This window comes from Phalacrocorax carbo, chromosome 5, assembly GCF_963921805.1.
Source record: "Phalacrocorax carbo chromosome 5, bPhaCar2.1, whole genome shotgun sequence".
Classification (NCBI taxonomy): Eukaryota; Metazoa; Chordata; class Aves; order Suliformes; family Phalacrocoracidae; genus Phalacrocorax; species Phalacrocorax carbo.
This window is the reverse complement of record NC_087517.1, coordinates 26,033,393-26,048,963: the sequence shown is the minus strand read 5'-3', so window position 1 is coordinate 26,048,963 and position 15,571 is coordinate 26,033,393. Positions and strand designations below refer to the sequence as shown.

Here is a 15,571-nt window from a genome sequence, read left to right as displayed (position 1 = left end):
GTAAGGCCGCCCCCCCCCGCTAGGCGGCCTATTCCCCTCGCGCGCCCCCGCCTCCCGCCCGGCGCCGAGCCGGGGTGGGGCCCCAGGCGCAGCCCGCGGCTCGCAGGTCGGTACCGATCGTCTGCCTGCGGTCGTGGGGCTGCTGTGTGAAAGGGGAGCCATCGAGATACCGTCCTGGAGGGAGATAGATGGTTCATCGGATGGGTTAAAGTCATTTGTAGGAAAAGAAAGGAGGGAGTGTGATGGTTACAGAGGACTTTTGCAGGGGGCTCAGGGCGTGCCTGAGGTGACCAGGGCCTTCTGAAAGGAGTTATTTGTCTCCACGTGTAGTTTTAATCTTGGAGACGCTGCAAAGAGGCGACAAAAAGATTTGCTCTCCCGAGACTGCTTAGCACTCACCCTCTGAAAGTGAGGGTAGGTCAGTGTATTCAAGTTGAATACCAAAAGACATCCAAGCGATAAATTTTACAAACTTCTCAAGCAGAGGCACCGCCTGTATCTTTTAATGGCGTTTGCCATCGTAAAATAGCATAGAGAGTTTTAAAAAAAAGGTCTTATGCGCAAATCTTGTATAGAATAAAGCATAGTTAAGCACATACATAATGCCATTTTTCAAGATACAGAAAACTTTATCAGGAAAACAGCATTATAAGAACCTATCCTTAAAGTAAAAGTTTTTTGTATCTTGGTTTCTCTGTCCTTTCACATTACCAGTAGCTCTTTCAGTATGATGACCTAACCTAGGCAGGAGGCGTTGGCACCTACCCCCTTTAAAAATATGCTATATAAAGGAGTAAACCAGTTGATGTGATTTTACTGAAAGGTTTATAGGTGGGTACCCCCCATATATAATGCTTGACTGAAAGGGTTTATGAATCACTGGAAGTTCAGTATTAGCTGCTAATTTCATTTCCTTTACATCTTTACCCTGCAGTTCCTATGAAAAAAAGGAAAATGTAATCTCTGAGTTTCAGATTATCATTTTTCATTCATGCGAAAGTATAAAAACCTGTTTGATTAACTAAAGATAATTTTCTTAATAAGTAGAGAAATTCCCAATAGGTTTTGAAATATTCTTGCTACTATTGTGTATAGAAGTTGAAAGAAGTCTTTAGATTATTCCTGCATTTTGATCTCTCTGAGAAGGTAGGTGACTTCCTAGAAAGTAAAACTCCTTGGAAATCTCAGCAGCCTCCAGATATTCTTTGCATTGAGGCCAAACCCAACAATTTCTCATCTTCCTTCTCCCAACAAAGTAAACCACACAAATTTTATTTCAAATAAAGTTGTTCTTATATGTGTCATTTATGTTGCTTGGTCTCTTGCCCCTGTTACCCACAGGGTGAGCATACTGTGAGACAGACAACAGTACTGGTTAAATATGTCTGTTCATTTCAAAGGTTCTTGTAGTTTACACAGGAGCTGCCTCCCTGAATTTGGAGAATACCATCCCTTTAATAGTTTGATTGTCATTCACTTCACAGTTAAGTGTCACTTATGGAGGCTGATTGTCTTGCAGTCTCATTTGGTTGCACAGCCATGGGCAGATCACATTTGAATTCTATAGTTTCTGTTCAGGATTGTCCTCTCCTATGTGTAACTGATTGTACAAAACGTGATAATTTTGTATTATTGTGCTTACTGCACTGACATAAAAGACAAGTCAGTAGACGAGGGAGATGCACATTTTACAAAGATTCACAGTTGCTGATGAAAATTATCCACAAGTTTGAGGTCTTAGATGAAAAATTATATTTTTTATTTCAGGCAAACAGTTTCCTGCTAGCAAGGTATTTTCAGGTTGGTTGTCAACTAGTAGAATATTTCTTCCCATTTTGGATCACCCATTTCCTTAAGAGAAAATGTAGCTTTTAATACATCTGTACCTATTCTGGCTGATGTAGTTTCACAGTCAGGTGTAGTTTCATATTATGTAGCAGATGCGGTATTGGTGATCCTGCAGATGGCTAACATGCTTTCCTTTTTTTCCTAGCAGTGTTTGACAACATATACTCTCCTCTTTGTAAGAACAGTAGTTTGCACCTGGCTCAAAAAAAAAAAAAAAAAAGGGAAAGGCTTTTAACTTTTATGTATTTATGTGGCTGAAATGTCAGTTTCTCTTAATTTTCCTTTTTTCTTGTGGGTTTGTTGGAGGTTTTATTGCTTGATTCTTACATGGCATTTGTTTGTGTAGTGAATCTTTGGATATGTAAATATTGTTGGTGAAATTGTCCAAAGGTTGGTGTTTTTTGTATTACACAGAGCATATGGATGGGCATATGAAATTGATCGTGAGTTCTAGTCCCCAGAATAGTAGTGTTAATGGAGCCAATCCACTGAACCAAATCTATTTTCCATAAGCCTGTTAGACTGCAGAAACAAATGCACTCATAATTAATTGTTAGTATTGTGATGATAGTTTTGCACATGTAGCTGTAGTTTGAATATATTTAAGTTTCATACTTTGAAAAGGACACAAACTACAACTTTGATAAGAAGCCCTGAGTGCTGTATAGTAAAACATTCATGTGAGGTCCAGGACAAAAGATTATTTAACATTTAGTTCTTTTTTCTGCATTGTAGAAAACGTGGTATATTTAAATGTGGGCAAGTGTTACTGCAAACACTTGACTCTTCTGCAAGCAACTGCAGCTTCTGCTATCTTCTTTTCAACTCTGAATTTGATTTAAATTGCTGAGCTTTGCTGAACAAAGACAGGATAATATATTAGTGTAAAGTCTGGTAACATTTTGACAATTCTTGTACTTGTACGTAGTGCAGGATGCACAAAAACCTTTTACTTCATTAATTAAAAAAATACATAGAATCAATAACCTGATTCTTGATATCAGAATTAGTAGCATGATTATGCTACAGTATTTGCGTTATTTCAGAAATTGTTATTAATGCTTTTTATATACACATATACATATAAGTACATACATTTGTATACACACACAGAGTCCAGAAACAACAAATCCCTTCCACTTCACATTGTGCCAATTCAAGTGTCTTCTGCCCCAGAACTCTGGCAGTCTCTGGAGGACTTAATTTGAGATAGTATTTCTCGTTTCTGTCTGTGTTTTTCCTGTGCAAGCCACTGAATGCCTGTAGATACATTAGCTGCTTCAATTTACAGTCTCCTGTATTAATTTTAATAATTGATAAAGGTGTGTTTGAAGTACTGTGTCGGCCTATGAGCTAGTTTGAAGCAAAACCGCACATACTGGTCCACCAGCCTAGCACAGGTTTAGTAATCTCCAGCAAACATTTGGGGAAATAACACCAAAATCTTGCAACTATGCCTGTTACACTCCATCTGTCAGAGACCTTAGATCAATTTTGCATGACTTATATTCCTCAAGAGCTACATCTCAGAGCTGTGATCCAGGAAATGAGAGAGATCAAACAATTAGCAACTAGCTCATTTAAAAATACTTTTAAACTGCTTTCCCTTTGTATATTTTGGTTTCATTCAGGGACATGGGACTAATTCTTTCTACAAATTGGATCTCTATATAAAATATTTATTCTTTAGAATATTTTATATTTGTACCAGATATGTAGTATGGAAAATAATCCTGCCTTTTGGATTGCTATAAAAATGAATAGTTTCCTAAATATTTTTTCCATTTGTTCTACTCTTCTTTGGATGCTAATTAAATCCAAACATATTAGACTCTATTTTATTTCATAACCTGCTCTCTCTATGTTTTATCTGAATTTGCTTCTTAAAATTTTATTTGCTTGAACCCTTCTGACAAAAATTAAAGGAAGGAGTGTGCATTGGGAATGATATTAGGACTAACCAAACAATAAAACATCTAGCAGTGAAGGAAAGATAGCTTCTGATATGCCATTTTAACACAGTTGGCTCTGTAACTTTATGCACAAGAATTTTACATTTATTGTCTAGATCTTAGGATAGGGGGAATTATGTTACTAGCAAAATTATGCCCTAGACGAAATGTAAAGTTGTCGTGTTAAAGTGTCTACAATCATATTTAAGGAGCTTACTTGAGATAAAGTGTTATATGTCCAACATTCTATGCTGCTTCATTTACACAAGGATCTAGGGTAAATTTAGGGCTTTCTTAAAAGCAATATAATTTGTTTATCCTAGATTTTTTTTTGTTAGCAAACATACATTTTTTTAAAAATGTAGGTCAAATAGGAAGGAGTGTATGTATTCCTAGGGGGAAAAAAGAATGTGATAGCCACTTACAGTTAAAAACTCCGGGTAAAATGAAATTTAATATATTGTCTTTGAGATGCCACTGCACGTGGAGTCAGCCGTTCTAAAATCTGTGTAATAAAATCAACACAACTGGGAAAAAGGTAAGAAATACAAGATTTCTAGAATAATTTTTAATTGGGATTAATGTTGTCTACACAGGAAGAAAAAATCTTGTGATGTAGAAGAAAGAAGAAAAATGGAGGATGTAGAAGGTAATATCTGCTGTTCTTGAAATCAAAATTGTAAAGAGTAGTATATGATTGTACTTGGTCTTAGTGTTCATGCTTTGTTACTAGGATTTAGAAAACACCAGTTAACAGTAATTATACAGCTAGCTAAATAGTAAGTATATTTGATATGTTTTATTAGGGTGAGGAACTGCAGGTGGATTTCCTGCTTGCCTACGTATCTGTGTGAGAGTGTAGGGCAGGGGAAATAAATCTTGTTATTTCCTTGACTGCAATGCAGATCTGTCTCTGGGAGGGGTTTTCATATCCGCATGGCTCAAACACATGGTCAGTGTTCAGCCAATAGTTAGCTTTACATCTGGCACTGGATTTGTGTGTCTCAAAACGCCTTTTCTGACTGGTAAACATGAAAACCTCTCACTTCTTGTTTTCTAAATTGAATTTGCACATATTCTTTGTACTATGATTTATATCAAACATAATTTTGACTGTTTATCTGATGTACACTGTAGCTACCCTAACAACTACTTTGTCAACAACTGTCACAGACAGGATTTTTTAAAAACACAGCTACATAGCTGATTCCTTTCCTGTACTTACTCTCCCAGCTGTGCTTAAGCTGCTAGGATCATGCTTTTTGATGGCATATTATATTTTAATCTGTTTGTAAATTGTACTACATTTTTAAGTGTTACACCCCTCTGGCAGGTCAGATATTTCAAAATAGGGTGAATTGATTTTTTACATAATTGTTTTCTGGTCTGTTGCTGCTGACAAACATTTAATTCATTTTATAACATGTATTTGAGATTTTTAGACTACTGTGATGCAAGGACGTATGTACAGTTCTTTATATACAGCATGAAACATATGTGAATAAGGCTGTGCTTTCAAAAGCTGCCAAAATAAATTTAAAGTCCAGAGGGTAATACCACATGTGCCAATGTTTGCATTTGGAACATTAAGGTGTATCTCTTAAAAAAAAATCATCAAGTCTTCATAATGAATTCATAGAAGTTTTCTTTTTTCTTTTCTAAGGTAGAAATTTTTTATTTAGTTAGAAATAGATATTGCTAAATACAAAATAATATGCCCTAAAGTACAAGTGGTTGTAATTTAAACCAATAGCATAAGCATTATAATAGATTCTGCCAGGTATCTTACAATTCTTACTCACTGCATTTAAAATGTCTGTACTGACCAATACCAGGAGTTCAATGGAGATGCCAGGCAAGTAGAATAAAACTCTAGAGAATGTCAGGAACCAATCTACTCATTGTGGCTGATTAAATCACTGAATTAAGAGAAATATATTGAAACTGCTGGGAGAATATAGCCAAAGGTGAGAAAACTGCAGCTGGTAGTCAGTCATTTGTACACTGAGAGACCTCAGGTGTATGAATTGATGTATTCCATGGAAAATTGTATTGTAAGTTTAAAATAATGCCCTGTAATGCTAGAATATTTGCCACAGAAATGGTTGCACATGCTTGTTTACCAAATATTGCAGGTCATGTGTAATAAACACAGCTGGAAAATGCTGAGTAGTGGAAATATTTATGGCAATATATAACCTGATGACATTTCTGCCTTCAGGACACACATGGTTTGAATTCATTGGCCATATAATTAATCATTTTCTCTGTGTTTGTAAGAGATGGTAATATAAACAGATAGATTATGCAAGAGAAATCTAACATAAGGTCAACTATCTAATTCATAAACATGTACTAATGTTTAAGACTGTAACTTTCAGATAAGTTAAGTTGTGTAAATAGGAACAACTCATTTAAAACGTGGCTAATTTGCTTTTGGAAAAATGACAGATAAGTATTTTTTGTGGAGTTTCCCCTGAAACCTATAACTCTTGGTGAAATGTAATATAAAAACTATTACCTTTTTAATGTTTGCAATCATAACACTGTTGTAGTTGTGTCATCTACATTTAACATGTATTTCATCAATCTACATTATCCAGATGTCAGAGGACTTGGTTACAATACCTTGTACCAGATACAGTTAAAACATAGTTTGATTTTCTGGTGCGTGAGGGATTTAATAAATTGTTTAACAAGGTCCCCAAAGCATAGAAAAAGTTCTGGGTAAAGGCTTTAGAGTTAGGAAACCAGATTCTTGTCTGATGTACATTCCTTGCACTTTATCATGGCTGAGGATGAGGCCTACAATCTAAGCAGGCCTAAGTAATTAGCAGATATTGTCCATTTTTATATTTTTTCTGGGCGCCATTTCAGAGACTTGTTACTCAAAACACACGGGTGAATGGGTCTGATTGCCTCACTTCAGTGGGGCCAACTTGAAGAAGTGTCACCTGGGACTTTGACTTTGGAGTTCCTAAGTTTAGTCAACCAGGAGGGCTGTGCCGTTTTGAATCCTAGCTGTAGTTGTACCACAGAGTTTCCAATGATAGAAATAGCTTCTTATATTTTTGTGTTTATGAGTATACAATATTTTATTTAAAAATCAAGAAAGGTGCTTGCAACATGCAAATGTAGAAAACATGCACCTGGATATTTCTGTAAATTAAAGTCGCCATTTTATCTAAGCAAGAATTAACTTCTTTTTATGTCCTTGTATGGACGTGTGCTAGCTTTCCAGTACACCTGTTGCTTTTATTCCCTCCCTCTCATGAAGTTAGCCTTGGGATTAACTGAATTAGTTATTTTTTGTTCTGTCCTGTAGTCCTGTGCCCAAACAAAGCCTCTGTCTTGCTTTTTTTTTTTGCTTTGTTTTTAAAAAGCTGAACACCGTCCCAAGAGTTTCAGAAAGCAGACTGATGCAATTATATAGCACATCCCAGTGGAAAACTAAGACTACTATGTCAGGCCTGGAGCAGCGAGGCAATATTCCAAGCTGACGGCTGGAAACCACAAATCTTGACCATTATTGCAAAACTTGTGATAGGAACACAGAGAAGGGTATTATTAGCCAGTCATGGAGTATTAAATTATACATGACTCGAGCACTGCTGAAATATCAGCCACCAGCCTAAAGCTCTTCCTTTTTCTGTTTTGTTCACTTCAATGACAAGAGGAGGGTTTTCCTCTTTTGACCTTTGGATTAAATCTGTCAATATTGATTTTAAAATCTGCCTGGAGTCCATCTTTTGAACCCAAGTTGTCTTTTTGTGAAATCTGTATCTGAGATCCCATTTACACTACAACACAAGCTTGTATGTTTCCAAGTGGTTTACATGCATTTTGGTCTTAGGATACTGGGGGAATTGGCAGTATATAAGCTGAAAAATGTCAGTATACGTTTCACCCCCTTATTAGGGTTTTACTTTAGTGGTATTCCAGCAAAAATAGAACATAAACTTTAGTCCATTCTAGCATGACTTCTATATATCTGCAGGAGCAAGCTTTAACAAAAGCTAATTACTGGACCAAAAGAGCAGTTGCTGAATTGCTTCCCTGTGAAGGGTAATGAGGAGAAGGGAATATTCTGGTATTCAATACAGTCTCTTTTGGAACACACATGTCCCTACTACATGCTGCTAGATATTATCTTAGCTTGAGATGTGTCCCGAAAACCTTCAGTTCCTCATAGCAGGGACCATGTTCCTTTGTTGTTTGTCTTACATAAACAATACTAGTATGTGATAACCCATATTATTTACCCCTGTATGAATACCACCAGCGCAGAAAGTCTCCTCAACCTTTCCAAAACTGTCTCCGGCCCTCTTGAGGCTCTCCTGGACACTGCTGCTCTTCCTAGAGCTCTGTGAGTGTTCCTGCTTCTGCTGAGGAATGTATAGGAAATTTCCTACATAACACTGTAGGACTGCCACCGTGTTACTCCTAAATTACAGTGCAGTCTTGTAAGGTCACAGTCTAGGTAGTATGATTCAGGAAGAAGAGTAGACTAGAGTTCTACCTCTGTTGTGACAATCATCTGTGCTTTAACCATTCTGGGAGGAACTGGGTTATAAATATGCACAGAATTATGAGTATTTTGAAAAATTCAGATAATACATAATTGCTCATTGTTACTTTCTGGGGGAAAAAAATCTGTATGTGTCTGATAAAATCTGGCAAAATGCTGCTTTCATAATGCTGGATTTGAATACTTGGGGGTTTTTTTGTTCTTTTTTTTTTAACTACTGGCAGATTGGTTATGACTTCAGCTATGCTAATTGAGGATGTTTTCCTACATCCCATGATTTAACATTTTGGATTGTGACTTGAAGCAGCTGAAGTGTAGGCCCACATTCCCCTCTCCTTACTGTTTTTTGAAGATGGTAACTTCCAGCAGGGGAGGTACCAGAGAACAGGCAGTGTGCAAATTACTTAAATCTCTGCAGCTGTTGGCTCATTTCTATTCTGGTGCCACATGTTGTTATCAGTAATTTGTGACATTCATCAAAAGTGGAAAGCAATGTTTTTTCATTTGGAAAAAAAAAACCAAAAACAACTGTGTGTATGTTTTTCCTTTTTTGTAATGCATGTGCTACCATTGCAGTTAAGCTGAATGTTAAAGTATTAATGCAGTTGGCTTTATTACTTTGGTAATACTGCCCTAGCAATTACTGTTCAACAGACAGACTTTGTTCAGGAAAAAGAAGTCAAGGTGAGGCACAGCAAGGAAAAAAAAAAGTCATTAGCTCCTACCTAATCAGAAAGAATACCTTAATGTTTTGTTGTTTTGGTTTTCTGTTTGGGTTTTGGTTTTGGCTTTTTCCCATTTTCTGTTGTTCTTAAAAATTATATATACCGGGGAAAATGATATAAGAAAGAAGGGGATTGATGAACTTAATGGAGGGAGGTAACAGAAAGAAATAAGCCCCTTTGTTTCCTTTCCATATAAATGCTTGGTGGATTTCAGACTCTGGACTTTTCTGTGATTGTATTTACAGATAAGGTAATTGGTACTAAATCAGCTGGAATTAGTATCAAATTAGAGCACACAACAACAGAATAAGCACTTGAGTCCACATAGAGTTTGCTCAAATATATTTATGTAATAGGTGAAAAGATGTCCGCTAAAGCTTACATCCATTGTACTAATGATAAGTCCTAGCTCACAAAATCCAGATTTTGAGCTGCATTTTTCCATAACCTGGAGGTGCTTTGTTTCCAGGTTTGCTTTCTGATCTCTTGATAGACATTATCTTTTAGTTTGTTTTTACTCATGAGTGAACAGCAGCTTTGCTCTTTTTGTAGCTTCCGTTTATTTTAAATTTTTTATTGTCTTCCATTTTTATTGCCATCGTCTGTTTTAAAAATATGTTGTAAAAATTTTTAAGTTAATCATAATTTTGTTTTTATAATTTGTATTTTTTCACTCTACTTTGTATTTTAAAATAGGATGGCTGACGCAGCACAAAGGTAATTTAATTAAATGCTAATAAGTAATTATTATAATAAATACATTTTACTTGCAATGCCACATTAGTATTTTGCTCTAAGGTCTGAATCTGGGACTTGTATTGTTGTTCACAGATTTCTAATCCTTGCACAGCGTTCCACTGTAGTTGGTTCTGGGTAAAGAAGTAGTAGTTCTTTACAAAACTGATTGGATGACCAGGATCCAGATGATTCCTGAATGATGGATTTAAATTTTTCAGTTTCATGCATAACAATGATACTGATATAATTTATCAGTTCTAATGCAAAGTAAAATATTTTGAGCCATAAATTCAGCCCTGTTTGTGGAAGTAATCTATTCATTTAAGATATGAACAAAATTAAAGTTTACCTCGTGTATTTCTTTTGATATTACATTCCTAAATCATGTAATGTTTCTCTTCATTTTGACAGTGTCCAAGTGGACCGGCAAAATTAAATGCTAGATATAAGAGTACAATTTATCTTTTACTAATAAAGGTGGTGGTTTATGTGTAGCATAATATTTGAAACCATCTTGTCATACATACATTAACTAATTAAATAGATTAAGCGGTATCAGGTTTAAAATCTTGTATGTTTTCACAAACACCACAAGTAAGGTAGATTTATGCTATACTACATTATTTCTTTGGGAAGAATCAGGATTGGGGTTATAAAATCTGAATCCCTTTTGTGAAGGAAGGCATTAAATACTTTTGACACCAGTACAATAGTATTATCTGAAAGAATATTTGTTTCTTGAGTATGAACTGTTCGGGTTTGTAGTACTAAGGCTCTCATCCAACCAGCTTTGGGGTTAGATATGAAGTTATAATATAGGTCTCTTACTAGACTTAATCTATACTAGCATTGAAGAAAGGGTTCCTAAATTCCTAAAAAGATGATGAACCTGGCTTGAAAGTATTAAGTGAAAAACAATGCATCTGATGTCAAATAAACATCAGATGGTGACATGTACATATGTTTTATCCCCAAAACAGCTTCGTATACAATTTAAAGCAGTGAAAATTACTGGTATTATGAAGCCTGGTCTAGCTTTGAGTGAGTGACTTTCTTTTTCCCCTTTTCCACCATTCCACATATAAATACTGAGAAGCTTGGCATAAAGAACGCAGCCTGGGGCATACCCCATAAAACTTACAATGCAATTAAATGAGCAATTTCTACTGGAAATAAAATGGGTATGTTGAGTAGAATATGAATTAAACCAAGCAAGAACAGAGTCAGACAACCTTTCATAGTACTCCAGGCTCTTCAAAAGAACCCCCAGGGTCAGCAGTACCAAATGCAGCTGACAGGTCAAGGCCAATCAGTAAAGAAAGATAACTGCAGTTTGCAATGAAAAGCAGGTCATTCCAAATTTTGATTAATGTAGTCTCAATGCTGTGGTGTCCACTCAAGTGGGTTAGCAAAATAAAGACAGATAGCAGTGGATTAACTCTAACACTTCTTTATTATACTGCAGCCGTTACAAGCTTCTCTGCTGCATTCGCTAAGTCTAGGTTTTCTCCAATTTATGATCCTCCCTCTCACATTGCTGTCTGTCCTGAATTCTGTGGAATTGGCTCAGTTATAAGGGGCTGCCCTGTTGACTATTTGCAGGACTACCAAAATGACCTCAAAATAACTTTGGAACAAGGCAAACCCACCACATTCTTAACATTATGATTAGTTGATGCTGGCAGCGGGTTTATCCCGTGGAGCATATACGGCAAAAAGGTGTCAGCTCCCATGGCTTTGTTAAAACACTTGGGGCAACTAATTTGTTGTTTATTGACAGTTTTTGTTACAGAAAACAAAGACTCAAAACCTTTGGCTACAGAGTGAACTTTGTGAGTGTAACTTGCCAGCAGCAGGAATCTAAGAAGGCCAGATACAATGGAGAAATGTTGCCGTGTAAAGTTTCCTCTTATGAAAGAACAAATGTGATCCTAATCTGTGTTCCTTAGACGGCATTTTTTTTGAAGTAGAAGAGAAAAAAGTAACCTCTCTTAATTGTTCTTTTCTGTTCCAAGACAAAATTAGCCAATTAATGTTTGTGTACATACTGGCCAGTATGGGATCAAAATAAGGCTTTACAAAATATCTGTATTAGTGCAGGATAAAATTCACTAGCAAATATGAAGCTACTCGAGATTTAAAACACCAAAATAATTTGATCTAAGGGGATTCCTGTCAAAAGACTTTCCAGTCTTTCTTTTGTTTGGGTTTCTTTTTTCTTTTGGAAAGTAAGAATTTGTGCCATACCAGTCCTGAATATATATTATAACTGTGTTCGTAACCCAAGTCATTCTATACATAGTCTTCTGAATCAATCTGTTAGAACTGGTTGTGTCATTTCAGACAACAGCATGTTCATGATGTCAGTGATTATCCTGGAAGAATAGGTGCAGTCTGTATGCATAATCTCCTCAGTACTAGTGTGTGTGAGCTGCTTTTTGGTCTGCTGTTCTGTTGGATCAAAGGGCAGTACTTAAAGTGGGCTGAAAAGTAGCCTGGCAGTGGTACTGTAGCGTGCAAATGGCAGAATCGAACTTGTCTAGATAATAGTGAAGGTGCAGATTAGGTTCACCATTTTCCTGTTAGGTAGGACAAAAACGTCACTATAAAATTACACAGGAGGTGACCTTTTTCAGAGTAAGAATTAGAATGCTTTTTTTCCTACATAGCTGACAGTATATGTTTTTCTGTGAGGGCTTTTTTGTTGTCGTTTTTTTGGGGTTTGGTAGGGAGAGAGCTATCAGCTAGATATTTTAGTGGACCAACTGCAGAATTTGTAACATGTATAGCACTGTTGTTCAGAGTATATTATCTTCTCTCTGGTCCTATGGAAGGTTATAAAAAAGACTATGTGTACGTTCATGAGCTATACTGTTTAATGGTGCCAAGGCTAGAATGTCAGGGTTCTCTTGAGGTGACTGCCATTACTGATACTGAAATCTTGTCTGTACATCCCAGCTTTCAGAGTGACTTTGGCTGGACAGCTGCAAAGGACCAGTCCTATAATAAGAGAAAGCTTTGATTTCTTTTTAGGGAGTGCTTTCTTACTTTATAGAAGTATTTCAGTGTCTATTCAGACCACAGCTGACAGATCGGCCACAAATATGATACATTTGTACATTAACAGTGCTCTGTTATTGGTATTGTGTGAACATTTATGGGTTTCTTTGCCCAACCTGTAAATACGTAGCCATTTGGCAGCAGTTGCCTGAATTTTTGTTTGGTCTCTTCTGAGGCTGAGCGGTAGATGACCACCTTGTACTCCCCTGCTTTGAACTTTGTGTGAGTCTGGATGTGTGGGTGTGCATGCCAATGCATGTGTCCAGTCAGCCCATAGTGACTAGTCTGAAAGAATCAGAGCAGAACATGGCAGTGAAGTCTCTTGCAATGTCAGAACCAGTGCCGTCAGAGAATGGAAACCAAGATGCCTCTTAGGGCATCTGTATCCAGCCAGCAGACAATGAAAGCAGCAGGCTCTAATGACAAAGGGGAAGCCAGTGAAGGAGGCAGATTCTGTGAAATTTATTAGCCCATGTAATAAAGCTGCTTCTTTGGAAATGAACCTGAAGTGGCCTCTGAGTTTATTTGGGATAAAAAAACCCAGTAAGGGAGGCAGTTTGTTGGGGTTCATCCTCTTCATAATCCAAGATATTGACCTCTACAATCTCACAGCCAGTAGCAAAAATATCAGACTCTCCCATCTGTGCACAGTACCGTTTATTTTCATCTAATAAAAACAAGCCCTGAGTCTGTTAACTATTATCCATTTCCCTTTGCAGGATGTATCTTACCAGTCATCACTGAGAATATTGCTTTCAGACTCATTTTAGTTTATTGCCCCAAATATTTCTCGTTTGCTTTGAATAATTGTTTTCTGTTGAAAATTAGGAAACTGGCTTGTTAATTAGTAAGATATAAACAAGACGCATCACGACATTTTTAAAGCTATGGTGCCAGCTAGTGGTGAGAGATGATAGACAGCACCTCAAGCTTGACATTTATGTAAGTGTACAGTATATTTTTATTTGCATCATGATAAGGTGACATTAAGTTTTATTTGTCAGTTATAACACTTGTGACAAAAAAAGACAAAATAAAATCAGTAGCTGCTATCATTTTCCAGTCGGATTTTAATTGGGTATTGTTTATTTGAAACCTTCCTGCCATTATTGATGGAGTAATTGCATCATTCATCAGGCCATTTGCCAGTGAAGTCTTTTAGTCCTTAGTTTCTCATGTGTGAACATCAGTTATTATGCGTTATGAACTTGTAGGTGCTTTTTTACTTTGCTAGAAACCTGAATTTCTTTAAAAAAGCAATAGAGTTTAGTTGTGAGCAGCAAAAAGATGCTTAGACGGTTTCTGCAACTGATTCACTTGTGAACACCAAGGAGAGCTCTAGTGTGGCCAATACAGGGTAAAACTCTTCATTGATTATATTTACTTGTAACTGATACACTGCACTAAGATGAAAATCCTGTATTTTATTAACATGGAAAGAAAATTCCGACAATTCATTGTTCACATGCATTACCTGTATTCAAATGAGCTCACAACAGAAAAGAAAAGCAAACCTTAAGAACATTTGTAAAGAAATGTAAAAAATAATATTTTTAGTCCTTTTTGAACAAAGAGTCATCGACAGGCCATCTTTTCTAGTTTAATTAAGCAATAACTGATCTCAGTGAGGTTGTGGAAGGCTCTTGAATACTAATAAATAAAACCAGAAGATGAAGCATTTCTTTCATTAAATACTAGGAGCTGTTTATAACTCTATTACTTACTGCTAAAATCAATTATTATTACTAATACTCTACAAGTAATTTATAACTGAAGGCACACTGAAGGTTGTAAAGCAGAACTTTTCTTTTTAAATGTCAGACATAGCCATGAAGGTCAGCTATTGTGAATAAGGACACCTCAGATGAACACACTTGTAATAATATTTGTGAAGATAGATCTAGTGTTAGTGGCAGCTGCAGGCAGTAAGCAGAGCTGTCACAGCCTTACTGCCAGTCTAAAGCATATGACTACAGTGGTGTCAAATTACAGGGACGTTTCTATTACAAGGGAATAAAGAAAATTGAACAATTTTTTGTATAAGATTTAATCAACCGATTTAGACACACAATCAATTTTAAAAAGATGCTTGAAATATTAAATTATGCAAGAAACAGTCTTCTATTATTAAAATAAATTCTATTCTAATAGGTGTGAAAGAATTTCAAGGGCCCCTGGTGCATGTTTGTTTCGTTGCATGTGACTACTTGAAATATACTGTCATATTTTCATCATGCACTTACTTTTGGTCCACTTTCCATAGACAATGTGTTTGTGACAGGTGTGCACTTTCTGGTTTTTTTCATGTGCTGTTACAACACAGTTGCTTTAATTTAATACTACAGGGTCTTATAATAGGTCTTTCACGCTCTGATTTATTACTTAAATGATTTGGGATAGTCTGCAAATTGTTAGTCTCTTGACATATACATAACTGATTCAATAACGTTTTAGTTTTTCAAAGAACTTATCATGTGCTGCCCAGTTGCAACAGTCACAAAAAATTAGGTGTACAGTTTGAGTTTGAGACCAACATGTGGCATTCTCCAGCTTCACTTTTCTCTTTTTTGTTCTTTAAATTAAACAACTGTCCATAAATGTTGTAATGGTATGTAATTAAAACACCATATTTGTGCTAAAAATTTTATTTTATTTTATTGGAACTCCACTGTCATTAAAAAAAAAGTCATTTATCGGACCTATGACTATAATGCTGTCAG

At 36.2% G+C, this 15,571-nt stretch overlaps 1 long non-coding RNA gene across 1 annotated transcript in view; it reads left to right on the top strand.

Moving 5' to 3' along the window:
* LOC135313388 (uncharacterized) overlaps positions 1-15,571 on the top strand; it is a 95,178-nt gene that overhangs the window by 70 nt on the left and 79,537 nt on the right. The window contains exon 2 of the long non-coding RNA XR_010373024.1: positions 4,397-4,449. This is a non-coding gene — a long non-coding RNA (uncharacterized LOC135313388). The remainder of the gene's footprint in view (positions 1-4,396; positions 4,450-15,571) is intronic.